This window comes from Primulina huaijiensis, chromosome 3 (genome assembly GCF_012295235.1).
Source record: "Primulina huaijiensis isolate GDHJ02 chromosome 3, ASM1229523v2, whole genome shotgun sequence".
Lineage (NCBI taxonomy): Eukaryota > Viridiplantae > Streptophyta > Magnoliopsida > Lamiales > Gesneriaceae > Primulina > Primulina huaijiensis.
In genome coordinates, this window is record NC_133308.1 from 25,151,630 (window position 1) to 25,166,713 (window position 15,084).

At 34.6% G+C, this 15,084-nt stretch overlaps 1 pseudogene; it reads right to left on the reverse strand.

The window, feature by feature from the left end:
* Positions 1-4,760: 4,760 nt before the first annotated feature.
* On the reverse strand, positions 4,761-9,584 carry LOC140974021 (double-stranded RNA-binding protein 2-like; annotated as a pseudogene).
* Between the last annotated feature and the right edge of the window lie 5,500 nt (positions 9,585-15,084).

Below are 15,084 nucleotides of genomic sequence, written 5' to 3' on the forward strand. Positions count from 1 at the left end.
ACGGACCTCGTGCCCAGGTCCGGCTCCGGGTCCGTGTCCGTGCGGTGAAGTGTGTCGTGAAGAAAAGGGAAGGCACGGACCCCGTGCTGAGGTCCGGGTGGGGGTTCGTGTACCTGCGCAAATTTGACATCAAAAGAAAACAAAGGCATGGACCCCGTGCTCTGGTCCGTGTCCCCGCGGTAGGAGAAAACCCACGCATTTTTCTGTGCAAGAATTTCTTAACGTTCTAAACTCGGTTGCACGGACTATGAACCGACACCCCGAGACCCATCTTAGCATGCTACTACATTGACAACATTGGTACAAACACCTCGAAACAACGGCGTTAAACCTACGACACAATGCAACTCAAAACATGGAGATTGACATCAAAAATTTCGAATCTTATATCAAATCGAAGGTTTCAAAAAGTTCTACAATTTTTGTGTTAAAAGTTTTCTCAGAATCACGACCGAAAAATCGCAGTATTTGAAATGACAGAAAAAACGTAAATTTGTGATCCAAAATCGTTTCAAAATTGATTTAAACATGATTGCTCAAACTTCTACTCATCTCACATGATTTTTTACGCATAAATATCAACACAACGCATAATATGACGAGATCGATACAGGAATGAAAGAATATACGTGCCTTTTGATAATTAAAAATACCGAAAAGACGATACTGACGCGGGGAAAGATGCGAGGTTGATCCGGGACGAACGTGGCTCGATTTTTCTTGAAGAAAAGTGACGAAAACTTGCTGGGAAATTGAAGAGGGAGGGGCGGCTATTAGAGGAATAGCAAAGAACCCTAGCTATCTATTTTTTTGTTTTCAAATAATTGAAATGAAATGAAGAAGATGAAGGGTGCAAAAGTGTTTTAATGTGTGTATGTGTGTACGTGTGTGGTGTGTGTAAAAAAGGGTGTGCGCGTGAGTTTAGTAATTAGGGAGAAATTATGTGCTTAATTAAATAATTAATGGCCTAATTAAGGGATAATCATTCATGGGTAAATAATTAATAACGGGACAAAATTGTGCTTAATTAATAATTAATTGCCTAATTAGGGATAATCATGCATGAGTAAATAATTAATAATAAAATAATACTAATCTAATACTAATTTTTCTAACACCTTTAATTTAAAATAAAATGCACTAGTGACACATCTTTAAAAATTTAAAAACTTATAAAATCACTTAACAATCAAATTAGGGTTTAAAAATGATAGAAACTAAATAAATCATTTAAAATAACACTTTCTTTTCTTAAAATAAAATACCAATTTTAAAATTGCCAAAATCGTCATCGGTCTCCTTTCCTCGATCCCGCATCGAATAATCACCTGAAACATGAAACTCAAGGAAAATGTTTTAACGTGGATCAACTAAACATATTATTATTTAAAATAATGCAAATTCATAAATCATGAATTAAAATTTAAATTAATGAGATAAACATGCGTTAAAACCATTTAATACAATACAGAAAAAATTTAATAACTTGTATGCATGTGGTTCGTGTGGACCTCAAATTTTCGGGACGTCACAATATATCCCCCTTAAATTGAATTTCGTCCCCGAAATTCGCTTATCCTCGATAATCTAAAAGTTTAGATTCTTAATTCTAGTATCCCAATAATCTACGCTTCCGCTGCGCTACTCTGATAAAATTTAAGTCCTAGGCTGTCCATACGTCTTTTCAATCCAAATTAAATTGCCTATAAAAATCTCGTTCGTGAATCACAACTTAAAGCGAATTATGGCGTCTTAGTTTTACTTTACTATGACATCGAATTCTAACCTTTCTCACAATTCCCAATATTAGAAATGGAGGTTCAAACTTATCGTATCTTACATTCTTTATACTATCCCGTAATGTTCATCGATCTATTACATTAGCATTTATGCAGTTCAACTTAAAAAATCTTAGCACCAAAAGTTCTGTTCAACTTCTATCCTTGGTACTACAATCAAAAGTTAAACCTTATCTTAACCCCATAATAATATAGACCCACGATCATTGAATCGAAACTTTACCTTACGACACAAAACAAATTCCCCGCGGTAGGAGAAAACCCACGAATTTTTCTGTGCAAGAATTTCTTAACGTTCTAAACTCGGTTGCACGGACTACGAACCGACACCCCGAGACCCATCTTAGCATGCTATTACATTGACAACATTGGTACAAACACCTCGAAACAACGGCGTTAAACCTACGACACAATGCAACTCAAAACATGGAGATTGACATCAAATTGTTTCCTATGACTTCTAGCGAATTCAAGTGCCTATTGACACTAACCGGTAACCCAAATGCCAACTCAACATCATACTAAGCATACCTATATGCAGCAACGATCGCCCGTCGATCTCCAACGAAGCCTGCAACAATAAAACTTCAAGAACGCATCAATACATAATTTTCTGAAAAACGCAGTTTGAGCAGTCCCACGAAAAACTCCATATCTCACTCAATTTTCGTCCAAAAATTTCGAATCTTATATCAAATCGAAGGTTTCAAAAAGTTCTACAATTTTTTNTAATTTTATGTTAAAAATATTAATTTTTATATGTAAATATAAATAAAATTGATTGATATCATAAATAAAATATGTGAGACGGTTTAAAAGCACATCTAAATTAAACTGTATTGACTATAACTAGCATGTACTTGTGTATGTAGACAGAGTTGTCAAAACAGATTAGATTCATGTCCCACCACATGAAGTAAATACGATGGATCAAACCACCCCTCCCCACCTAATTATGGATTGCGAGCTAGCCAACCCTGCTTCAATATAATTTTTATCATCATAGTTCATTAAATTATTGGAAATAATGTAATAACAGAGTCGCACTTTGGGTGATTAATATTTTTATTAATATTGAAAAACATTATTCAGAAAAAGGATGCATTTTCGAAAATAGGGAAATTTTAGCTTAACTGATTAAAAATAAATATCAGAGATTAAAAGTGACAGTCATACACAGATGGAATTTTGCCCAAATATGTGAAAGAAACAATAATCTCATTACTTCCTGAGAATGAAAACTCATTAAAGGGAAGCCATGCGCCAAAATGAGAAGGAGAAAACCAAGAAAAATGGAATAATAGATATTCTCTCCCACGGGAACCAGAACACAAGATTTGGGGTGAATTCGGCAGGAGGGTCACTTCTTATTGGGGCCGTTGGATCTACATGTTTAGACATAGACACCACTATCCTAAACACACTGGGCCGTTGAATTTTCAAGTAAAAATGATGCACTCTTCCATCAAAATGAATTTCAAGAACCATGAAAATTCGGAGTAAAGGGTCTTCACCATGTTGCATGAATACAATACAGATACAACTATCGACAAATTTTGAAAATATAAAATACGATACAATTATTAAAAAACATATATATATAACACGGATTTTACCGTATCCGATACTTCAGAATTTTTTTTAAGAATATCCGTACTACACAAGGTCTTCAAAACATAATCCGAACTCCGAAGACAGTATATCAAATAAAATCAGGACTTTCCTAGAATATGATATCCCTATGCACAAACTACACGGCACTATANTTTCAAAATTGATCTAAACATGATTGCTCAAACTTCTACTCATCTCGCATGAATTTTTACGCATAAATATCAACACAACGCATAATATGACGAGATCGATACAGGAATGAAAGAATATACGTGCCTTTTGATAATTAAAAATACCGAAACGACGATACCGACGCAGGGAAAGATGCGAGGTTGATCCAGGACGAACGTGGCTCGATTTTTCTTGAAGAAAAGTGACGAAAACTTGTTGGGAAATTGAAGAGGGGAGGTCGGCTACTAGAGGAATAGCAAAGAACCCTAACTATCTATTTTTTTGTTTTCAAATAATTGAAATGAAATGAAGAAGATGAAGGGTGCAAAAGTGTTTTAATGTGTGTACGTGTGTACGTGTGTGGTGTGTGTAAAAATGGGTGTGTGCGTGAATTTAGTAATTAGGGAGAAATTATGTACTTAATTAAATAATTAATTACCTAATTAAGGGATAATCATTCATGGGTAAATAATTAATAATGAGACAAAATTGTGCTTAATTAATAATTAATTGCCTAATTAGGGATAATCATGCATGAGTAAATAATTAATAATAAAATAATACTAATCTAATACTAATTTTTCTAACACCTCTAATTTAAAATAAAATGCACAAGTGACACATCTTTAAAAATTTAAAAACTTATAAAATCACTTAATAATCAAATTAGGGTTTAAAAATGATAGAAACTAAATAAATCATTTAAAATAACACTTTCTTTTCTTAAAATAAAATACCGATTTTAAAATTGCCAAAATCGTCATCGGTCTCCTTTCCTCGATCCCGCATCGAATAATCGCCTGAAACATAAAACTCAAGGAAAATGTTTTATCGTGGATCAACTAAACATATTATAATTTAAAATAATGCAAATTCATAAATCATGAAGTAAAATTTAAATTAATGAGATAAACATGCATTAAAACCATTTAATACAATACATAAGAAATTTAATAACTTGTATGCATGTGATTCGCGTGAACCTCAAATTTTCGGGACGTCACACTATATTCGACGTAACCATTCAGACCAGGACCACGGAAAACAATCCACAATCTTGATTACAGTTAGGATTAATATGATTACTAGTTGAGTTACGACAAACAAAGAATAATTTTTCTAATCACATAGCATCGACAAAGGTCACTAAGGCACACTTATAATGCAACCAACAACTTACCATTTCAATCCATATTGGCAAGCGCAGTTGCTCACATCACAGTTAAATTCGTGGCAGCTAAGGGTTAAAAGCATAAAAAAGCAATTTTATGGCTTCTGAGGAGCTGAACCTGCTCAGGAACTATTGATAAAAGTTTAAATCTTGGTCAAATTCTCCCCGAAACATGGACCACAAATAAATAAACAAAAAAGAAGAAAGGAAAAAAATAACACCTACATAATTCATATTCATTGAAGCCACCAGAGGCTCGTACGTTTCAAACTACATTCTCCATCATATCTTCAGCTCTTTTAAGGCTTTAACCTCTGCTGACTCCTGCAGCATGTCTTGAACTGATATTCTAATCTCATTTATGGGTGCTTTTGTACTGGTTGATGAACTAATAGAGCTCGAAACCAGTGCCTGGATTTTGACCTCTTGGGACTTCGAATGATGGTGGCTCAAGTTGTAGTGTTGAAACCTCAGAAAATGGTGCCAAATGAACAGGTAATAACTTCGGACAAACAGGTTCCTCAACTCGAACCAGGGGAAGCTTAAAGAAAGGAGAGTCACCAATTCTACCTGAAGCAACTCTAGAAAGTGGTGGCTGCTCTACCCGAGCTGGTGGAGGTCTGGAAAATTGTAGACTCTCTACTTTAACTGCTGGGTGTATATTGGCTAGCTCCTCCATCTGATCAGGAGAAGCAGCAGATACTGGAACAGCTTGTCTCACACGTACAGGAGGTGCCATACGCAATACAGTGGGTCTTGCCCCCATTGAAGACTGTGTTGAAGGGAGAGGTGGAGCAGAGAAAACCGGAATCGCATTTCGTATTGTCACTGGTGGTGCAATTCTTTGGTGTGGGATACAGCGCTGGACTGGAATATATGGAGCTGCTCCTGCTGCATGGAACTTATGAGATTGGGGTAATTGGTTGTCTATCAATGATGAGAGGCACTCATTTGCAACCGTCATTACATGTTGGCTTTGAGCTATCTTACATATATTTTGAAACACAGCACTATTGCTTACAGCTGGAACAGTTTTGTCGCGAGGAGCTGTTTTTGGGCAAATCAATGGAAGAATTTTGGAGGTTGTAGCTGGAGACTGCTGTGTACTCGATGGTCTAGGATTTAGAGCTGGGAATTTTATAGGAAAACATTTTTTTTCCAATTTTGCCTTTATGAGGTACTTCTGCAATGCGTGAGCCACTGTTACATGCTCTGGCTCATCCTTACGCTTCTCAAACATTGAACTCTCCAATTGTTGCACCACTGAGAAGATAAAAAAGAACAAAAAAAGATAAACAAGTCAGGTTTGGTTGATGCTTTTGCAATTAAATGAATCACTTGCTGATCCTCGAGAGTAAAATATCATGACCTAATCATTTATTCTAAGTAGAGCCTCAAATTCTCCATTTGTATTCCATTTTTTAGAGTAGTTCCTTGACGCGACCCCCTGTTTTTTCTTTTAGGCTTATAAACCAGGTTAAGATAACCCTCCAAGAAGCATTCTTCAAAGGGATCAATTTAAGGGTCTTAAAAATTCAACATGATGGGACCACTCATTCACTAAATAAACTGGGTTAAAATATTATTCCTAGAAGCATAGTCAAAAGATAGTGTGCAAAGGCCTTGACCAAATTTAAGATGAAAAGCCTATCATTTTTTCTAAACCAGACTGAGAGCCATCAAAATTACATTGAATAAAGTAGATTTAAGCATTTTGTGTTTACTGATGGATTCATACAACCCTAGGCACTCCAACTGGGATACAGATGACTGAGCAGCTGCCTCAACTACACTACAAATTTCTATAGAGATAAGTTGGGTAAAAGTCTAATATTTTATCCGCCAAACAAGTAGGATTCATGCATATAGTACAAAACTAAGATCATCAGAGGCTATAGGCTATAGCCCTCGGTCACCTTACACACCACCACAATCGAATAAACCACCTTCAAATCCACTTCTCTAGTTCAGCTCTTATCCACAACATGATCTAACCCTACAGGGGATCTTGGGTTGCCCATGGGTAGCTGGTGAACTGACAGCTTGGCTACAGCAGAGTGGGCCAGTAAAAGAGGTCGTGGAAACAAAGTAGGTTTTCTTTCTTTTTCCCTTTCTCTTCCACTAGAGTACAAGGTGATACATACGGATGAAGAAATTATTCCTATGAAACTAGAGCCTTCAAGAATAAAGATAATAATAGCTAAAATAAATAAAAAAAGAAAGATCAATGCGGCTATCCCCACAGGCTTCATGAAGTATACAAGCAGGAATTTTAAAAATAAAATTGGTTGATTTGTCCCCCGTTCGACTCAACAACAGAATTGTTTTGTAGTGCACTTAATCATAGTATAGTAGCTTTATTTAGAATACCTGGTATCCTGTGCCCAGCTTAAATATTTTCTCAACACTTCACAAGGAATATCTGTTGCATTAGAGAATCATTTTCATTTCTTCACATATTATCGTTTTGTTTGTTTATCTCTTCATGTCTGAGGGAGAATGGGACAGACTACAGAGTAGAAAAAGGAAAAAATTTGCACACCTGTTCTTCAGAAATTTTAAAACTGACTAAAAAATCTCCCTCTAGTCCTTTTATAATTCTCTCGTTTTTGATAAATTTCAAGAAAGTTCTTTGAACAGTTAGTATACTGATTTTTGAATGATTTGATAAAAATAAAAAAGAATTGTCCTATTCTTCCCAAGTATCTGCCAGTTTCCCTTTACCCTCTTCATTGTTGCATGATAACTCATCTTTTGGGTAAAAGAATATCAGGAGCCTTACTACTAGTGTATGAAGGTACACCAAATTGGCGCCTACAGATCTACCACATTAAGTTGACTCACATACATGATTTCAGAGATAACCAAGCTGCCATGGCTGCGTTCTTTTCTGCTTGCTTCTTATTCTTAGCAGGCTCACCACTAAATATAACCTTTGCCAACTCTACAGTACACGTAAAAACTGGAAGGTGGCCAAGACCTGTTCTGAAAGTTGTATAACTAGGCAAAGATGCTCCCACTCTTTGTGAGACCTCCTGCAGAAGATTCTTATAGACACCTGTCTCGTCCTGCATTACAAAGTTTATCACAGAAAAGGCATTAGCTGGCAAGCCAGGAATTGTACAAGTTTACACACAAACTGTAAAGAAAGTAGAAAATTCATATGGAAGCGAACAAACATAATCTGACATTTTGATCTCCAAAATGCAACTACAGCTTAAGTATACTAGTCCATAAAAAAGCAATTTGGAAGGAGTCCCAAGGTCAGGGCACATTAAGGAGATTGCTTAAGACATTGTTTGCATATCACACAATTTTCTATACAGCCTCTTTCGTAGATCTTTCTCACTAATACTGCTCAAACAATCTGCAAAATTTTTTACAGACCAGAAAAGTTGGCCAATTCATTGATAAGTTCAAATTCCACACAATGGTAAGCAAAAACCCGACTTGATGCAAGTAAAGAGGCTTCAAGCGATTAATAAGCTCCTTGTTCAAGAAAACAAGCAAAAGCTCTTGGCTTCTTGCTTTGTTGAAGTAAAAGTTCGTGGTAAAAGTATAGTCATGATCATATCTGTTTTTCTCGTCATTATAGCAATAGTTACTCTGAGTTTAAAAGCTCACCTTAGCATATAACCTGCTAACATGATTCTTGTGATCCATAAATCAACTTCATAATGTCATAGTTTGTGGCCTCACGAGCCTCGCATAAAAAATATCTATAGAGCTCCACAAAGTCTATCCACAGTAATAATTATTTTCTCTAAATAGATTTCATAATGACAGATGATGGCTCCAAAGATATACTACCCAAGATGGCAAGATCTGGTCAAAACTCGGTAATTCAAAGCACCTAAATGGGATGTTAATAACAGGAATTAGATTAACTATAAATGCTATAAAAGATGCCACATTAAGACGCCCATAATCAATTTAATGCCCACTTTCTGAACAATTCATTCAAATAACAGATTTAAACATCCACCACAATTCATTCAAATAACGGAAGCAGATTCACCCTTAGACTCCTCTAAAGAAAAACAACATGGTAATGTAGCAGCATTCGTCCTTATCGCGGGAACTTCTCTTAATATCCATGGCAAAGCCATGCACTAGATGTTATACTTTGTTTCCCTCCTCTTTATGGTACTTACTTATCAAAACAACTTCAACAAGATAAAAGCACAGGCAAAGCACAAAGAAAGTGAATCGCAGGAAAAAAAAAAAAAACAATGCAAAGGGCGGACATTTTCCCCCTCACAGAATCAAGTTACTTAAATTAACTCAAAAACAACACATTAATCTCACCAGAATCCTCGCAGCAAGGGAATTGGAGGGGCCACGGCAAGAGAGCGCATTGAGCGCCACCTCAGCAGAAGAATGCTCCGCCTGACGCAGCGTACAGCAGTAGCTCGGACTCTCAAACGTCTCGCCGTTAAAATTAACGGCAGCCTTGAAGCGCGGCGCGTGATCGGGACCTTCTCGAATGCAAGTGTATGACGGCAGATTGAAGCAGCTCCGCTGTGCCAGCTCCTGCAGCTGGTTCTTATACATCTCTACAAAACACAAGAAACAAAAGAAAAAAAACCCAAAAAAATCAACTAAACCACTAGAATCCCAACATCCCTTATATCATTCCGACGCACGCTCTTCACATTTCAACTACAAAAATGCAGCAGATCAATTATCTGCATTCCAACAGAAATCAGACCCAATCTTCATCATTCCGAGAGACTAATTCCTAGGGTTTCCACTTGAATCTCTCGAAAAATAGGCACAAATATTTCTGAGAGAGAGAGAGAAGAGGACTTGCAAACATTTGTGTACAGTAGTAATTTATGGCTTTAAAGAGAGAGCGACGGAGAGAGGAGTTCTGTTCAGTTTTTCTATGGCTCAGATAGGACGAGACGAGATTCCAGCCGTTGGATGAGTGTGGGGGAGGGGCTACGGTGGGGTAGGGTGCATGGGAAAGTGGTACGGGGATTTAATGTGGAATTTATTGAGGGTTTTGAATAAGATATTTAAATGAGGATTTTAATGATTCTGCAGAAAAGAAAAGAGCAATTCATCCATTTGGCCCTTCATTAAATAATCTCTATATTTTGGAAAAAAAGATTTACTCAATTAATTTTCATATTTAATATAATATCAAGAAAATACTAAATTCATGCTAAAATCTAGTAATACTTTTCCTTACTTGCCATTTTCTCATTTAATTTAATTATCATCATTGTCCAATTGCACGCGTTGAACGCTTATACAAATTTTTTTTAAAAAAAATTAATTGGATATCAATCATTTTTTGTAGTTAGTTTCATTTATATTATTAAAATAAGGGTAAGTGTTGTTGTGAAAAAGTAAAAATTTACGGTAAAAAGTAAAAATCTCAAACTCTTAAAATTATCACACTACACACTTTATAATATTTTTATCTCAACTCAATTGTGATTTTCTTCACAAATGAGATATCTATTTATAGAAATTTTTACAAATAATCCAAAAATAAAATACATCATTACCTACATCATCACACACTAATTTTCAATATTCAACACCTAATTTTACCTAATTTTCAACATTCAACATTCACATTTTCAACACAAATATTTTTCACATTTTTAAATAATTTTTCAACACTCCCCCTTGTGATGATGATCATAATGATTGTATACATTACGTGTTTTTATACTGCCTCGTTAAAAACCTTACTANAAAATTTGATGAAGAATAATTTTTAGAGAAGAAGAGAAAGTTGGAGTGATTGAATGTATTTGTGAGATTGTATTTATAGAGCAAAAACTAGCCGTTTTGTTACCGTTTATTACCGTTGGTGTATAAGAAAATAAATGTATGTATTTGTATAATTTTATGGTAATAATATGGTGTATATAATATTAGTCATATTTAAATAATTATGTATATCATATCACATTATTATAATTAGGTGTCATAAGTTATTTTGTTTAAAAAACCTTATAGGCTTTTATACTTGTCGTATCCCTTACCGGGAGTGTGGGATGTCGTCTTAACATCCTCCCAGGATTTATAACAAGTTTTTGAAAAAATTATTTTTATTATTTCTAACAATAACATTATATTATATATTACATATATAAACAATAAATAAATAACAGTAAAATAAATATTATTACTTTTGTTACCTTTTTCTTCTGTTCGGAGCTTGGAAAAATATGGAGGACTTTTAGAGCTTCGTGCTGATAACGTGTTGTGAAAAAGTAAAAATTTACGGTAAAAAGTAAAAATCTCAAACTCTTAAAATTATCACACTACACACTTTATAATATTTTTCTCTCAACTCAATTGTGATTTTCTTCACAAATGAGAGATCTATTTATAGAAAATTTTTACAAATAATCCAAAAATAAAATACATCATCACACACTAATTTTCAATATTCAACACCTAATTTTACCTAATTTTCAACATTTAACATTCACATTTTCAACACAAATATTTTTCACATTTTTAAATAATTTTTCAACAAGTGTTATATTATATTTGTGAATTTTTACTCCTTTTTTGGGAGTGGAACTACAAACAAGAGTAGAATGGTAATTTGGTCATATAAATTGAGGTTGTATGTTAATATAATAATAAATATAATTATTGATTATCGATATAATTTCTTGGAAACTTACAATTTGATTTGTATTTTCAAATTTTAGTGTTAGTCCACCATATTTTTTTGAAATTTAGTCTCCCATGAAAATGAATAAGTTACAAAATATTGAAATATATATGACCAAATTTTACAACGCAATCTGAAGTTTCGTAGGAAATTATTAAAATTGAATTGATAAAATGAATGGGGCTGACTTCCCCAAGAAAGCGGCAAGCTCCGTATATTACTTGGTAAGCCTATACGTATACACAAGGCCCAATCCATTTAGTTCATATGTAGCTTGATTAACACTAATCTATGTGATTACAATTTATTTAATTTCTAATATCTCATTTTTATTCATAAACAAGAAGGGCTAGCGTTCATGAACAACTAGAAATATTCAATCCTCCTATATCTGTTGTGGGTCAAGGTCTCCTTCTCCTTCTCCTTTGAAAATATTAAAAAGAGTAAAAACTGTTGTCGTGGAGAGATTACAACCTTCCAAATAAGAACTGACCAATCTATGGGTGGAGTAGCCCTTTATACTTTATACAAAGGTGATTAGAAAAACACATTTGTATATCTAAGTGAATGTTGAAACTCGTGACAGCGAAGAGTGCATCTACTTGATTGCTAATAGGTCAGACTGTGAGGTCCATAAGTCCGGAGAGGTGCGTGTATATCTGCTGGTACTGAATCACAATATTACACATTAAGATTTGGTGTCACTCTTTTACAGTTCAGCTAGCTAACCAGATTAAGTAGCACAACGTCAACAACTTAACGTACGAGAACTTTTCACTAGGTCACATATATCAGTACTACTTTCATTCATATGCGCTGAACCGAACATCGATCCAAAAAGTATAAAAATATGCTTGTTAGGTGACTTAAACTCATGACTTCGCTCTGATATCAATTGTTATGATCAATATCTTACCACAAGGTCAAAAGTAATAGTTTTTGCCAAAGTATAACTTTGTTTCCATATACTCGTGGAAGCACGGAATACACCTACTTTGGTATTAACGAGTCGGGTTGTTATGCTCATGATTCTGGAGAGGTGCATGTCTATCTGTTGGTGTTGTCTCATATCTCTTAGAGATCAGTCTTACAATTTCTTTACAGCTGGTCTTGTCCCCAGCAGAGATAGTAATACACGTTAAGAGTTGGCCGACATCAATCTTTTATGGTCTATCTAACCAACTAGATCAATTAACAATATCAATATCTTAACGCATAAGAAATTCTTACGAGGTAACTAATCTATTTACTATTTTTATTATGCACGCTTAATATTGTTAGGAAATGATTGTCATATTCCCGGTGACATTGCCTGGGAGGGTCCTGTTGGTGCCACTTCAACTTTTTCATTTTTTATTATACAATTCAAAGTTAAAAATACATAATAATAAAATATAAAACAATTTATCTTCCCAAATTTTCATTTAACCTTCTTCGTCAACCCAATTTTTCATTTTTTTCTTCCCAAACTCTAAATACCAATTTTTTTTCTCGTGCGATTACACTTTTTATTTCTTTGCCTTTTGTGTGCCAACTATACAGCTTCATTATTTCTTTGCCCTTTTTTGTCACGATTGTAGGGCTCCGATTTCAAGAATCTATAAGTGCTAAAGTAATTAAGTGATCTATACTTTTTTTTTTCTATTTTATAAACTTTAAAGCTAGATATATATGATATTTAATAATAATAAAATTCTGGAATTTGGAGTAAGATTTATGAGCTTTTTTGAGTAATTATTTTTTTAATTGCAGTGTTCTTGTCTTACGCTATGTTTTTTTCGCCTCCCAAACAAAGCTTCTTGCTCCGCCCCTGCATATTCCGTACGTACCTACGGTGCATATGATAATATCCTATAGGACAATGGAAATGAAAATTTTAAAAATACATGGGTTTCCATTAATCGATGGAAATATATTTTAGCCATATTATACATAGCAAATGGAAATTGTAAGTAACAGGGGAATCTTGGTATCCTTTTCATTCTGGTGAAGTGCAGCCGATGAAGGGTGTCACAGAGGTCTCAGTTTGGTGGTTTCCGCCGCAACTCAGCGCCCTGATCACATCCCAGAATCCCCAACCTCTGCTTCTTCCATGGCTAACCAACTGATCTCTGCTGTTGTTCGATAGCAGCGGCGATGGCGGCGGTGAAGAATATTGGCGGCGGTTTTGCCTGCTCCTTATATCCCTCAGCTCCATTTTCGTCGAAAAACTCCTTATCCCGAAGAAGAACAAGTACCACCTAGCCTTCCCCGATGATGAGGATGTCAGTATCGACATTTTACACAACCGATAATCGGACCCTTGTAACGAACTTTGAACGCGACCATCTTTCCTATTGCCATGATCCATGCGGCTCGTCGAACCGCCTCCACGACGTTTTTTCTCGCCATCATGAGTAACTTGCTTCTTCGCGCTCTCGTAAGTTCTCGACGGATCCTTGTGATCGGAGACATGACTTGGTTGCTTGTAAGGAATGAGTTTGCCACAAAAGACGACGTTCTCCGGCAGAGAAAGGGCTGCTTCCGTGCCGGCATACGGGCTCAGTTCTTGGCTGAAATTGAACTCAAAGTAGTCTTGGTCCGAGGATAATAAACCTTCTTCTTCTTCTTCCACATGGCTGTATAATGGAAGATCACTTAGAGAAAGTGTTTCCTCTTCTTCGTACGTAGTTTCTTGCATGCTTTCTTCTAAATTTGATTCTTGAACTACCATAATGCGAAGCAATTGAGGTTATTTGGTGAAATTTAATTTGGACATTTGGCTAATATATATATACTTAATTATATAAAAAGTCACCAAGTGAAAGATATGAGTACAAGGATATAGAAAATAAGGGTCAATGAATCATTTTTTATGCATTAAAGCCTAATTTCCCATAAAAAAATTTTAAAGATAAAAATGTTAATTAGAAGTTAAAGTTTGAAAAGTATTGCATTTATTTAAGGGATTGGTTGGTGAGTTTGATGGCTATGGGTATATTTTTCTAGACGTATAGGAAAAGGCAAAAAATATGAGGGAATAAGAGAGGTTGGTTGATGTTTAATTTTTCTAGAATAACATAACATTTTCTGTACTATTATTATTAGTTTCTCCCGCAAACTATGGCAAAAGATAATGCTAATTAAATTTAGAATGTAATAAAATCCCATTTGTATTTAATGTTCAATAGAAGACTTTATTTTTTATATTTTCTAGGAAGTCTCATGTTAGTTGCTCTGGCCACATCCATATAAACATTAGTACATAAATAAATTGTATTTTGTACATCAAAGGACATATTATATTAAAGATGTTTGTGGGATATGATTGACAAATGGGATTATGAAAAATCATCATTATTATGTTCTATTCCAAATAATTTATTTATTCAAATTAAATTTACCAATTCACAAGTTCAGATGTTTCATATACCTAAAGTTTATATTAATTGGTATTATTATTATTATTTTTATTTTGTTTAGTTAAAGGGTGGTTCTATTTTTCTTTTTCTTTTTTAGAAAAGGATGGTTCTTGTTGTTGACACTACGATTTTTCAGTCGATTTGCTGTAAATGGCAATAAAATTAATGGGGAATAACGTGTTTGAAGAGTGGTAACCATGTCATTTTCTTGAATTAATTTTAACTAGGCTAAAAAGTTAAATAATAATATAATAGATAAATGTTAATTATTAGTAGAGT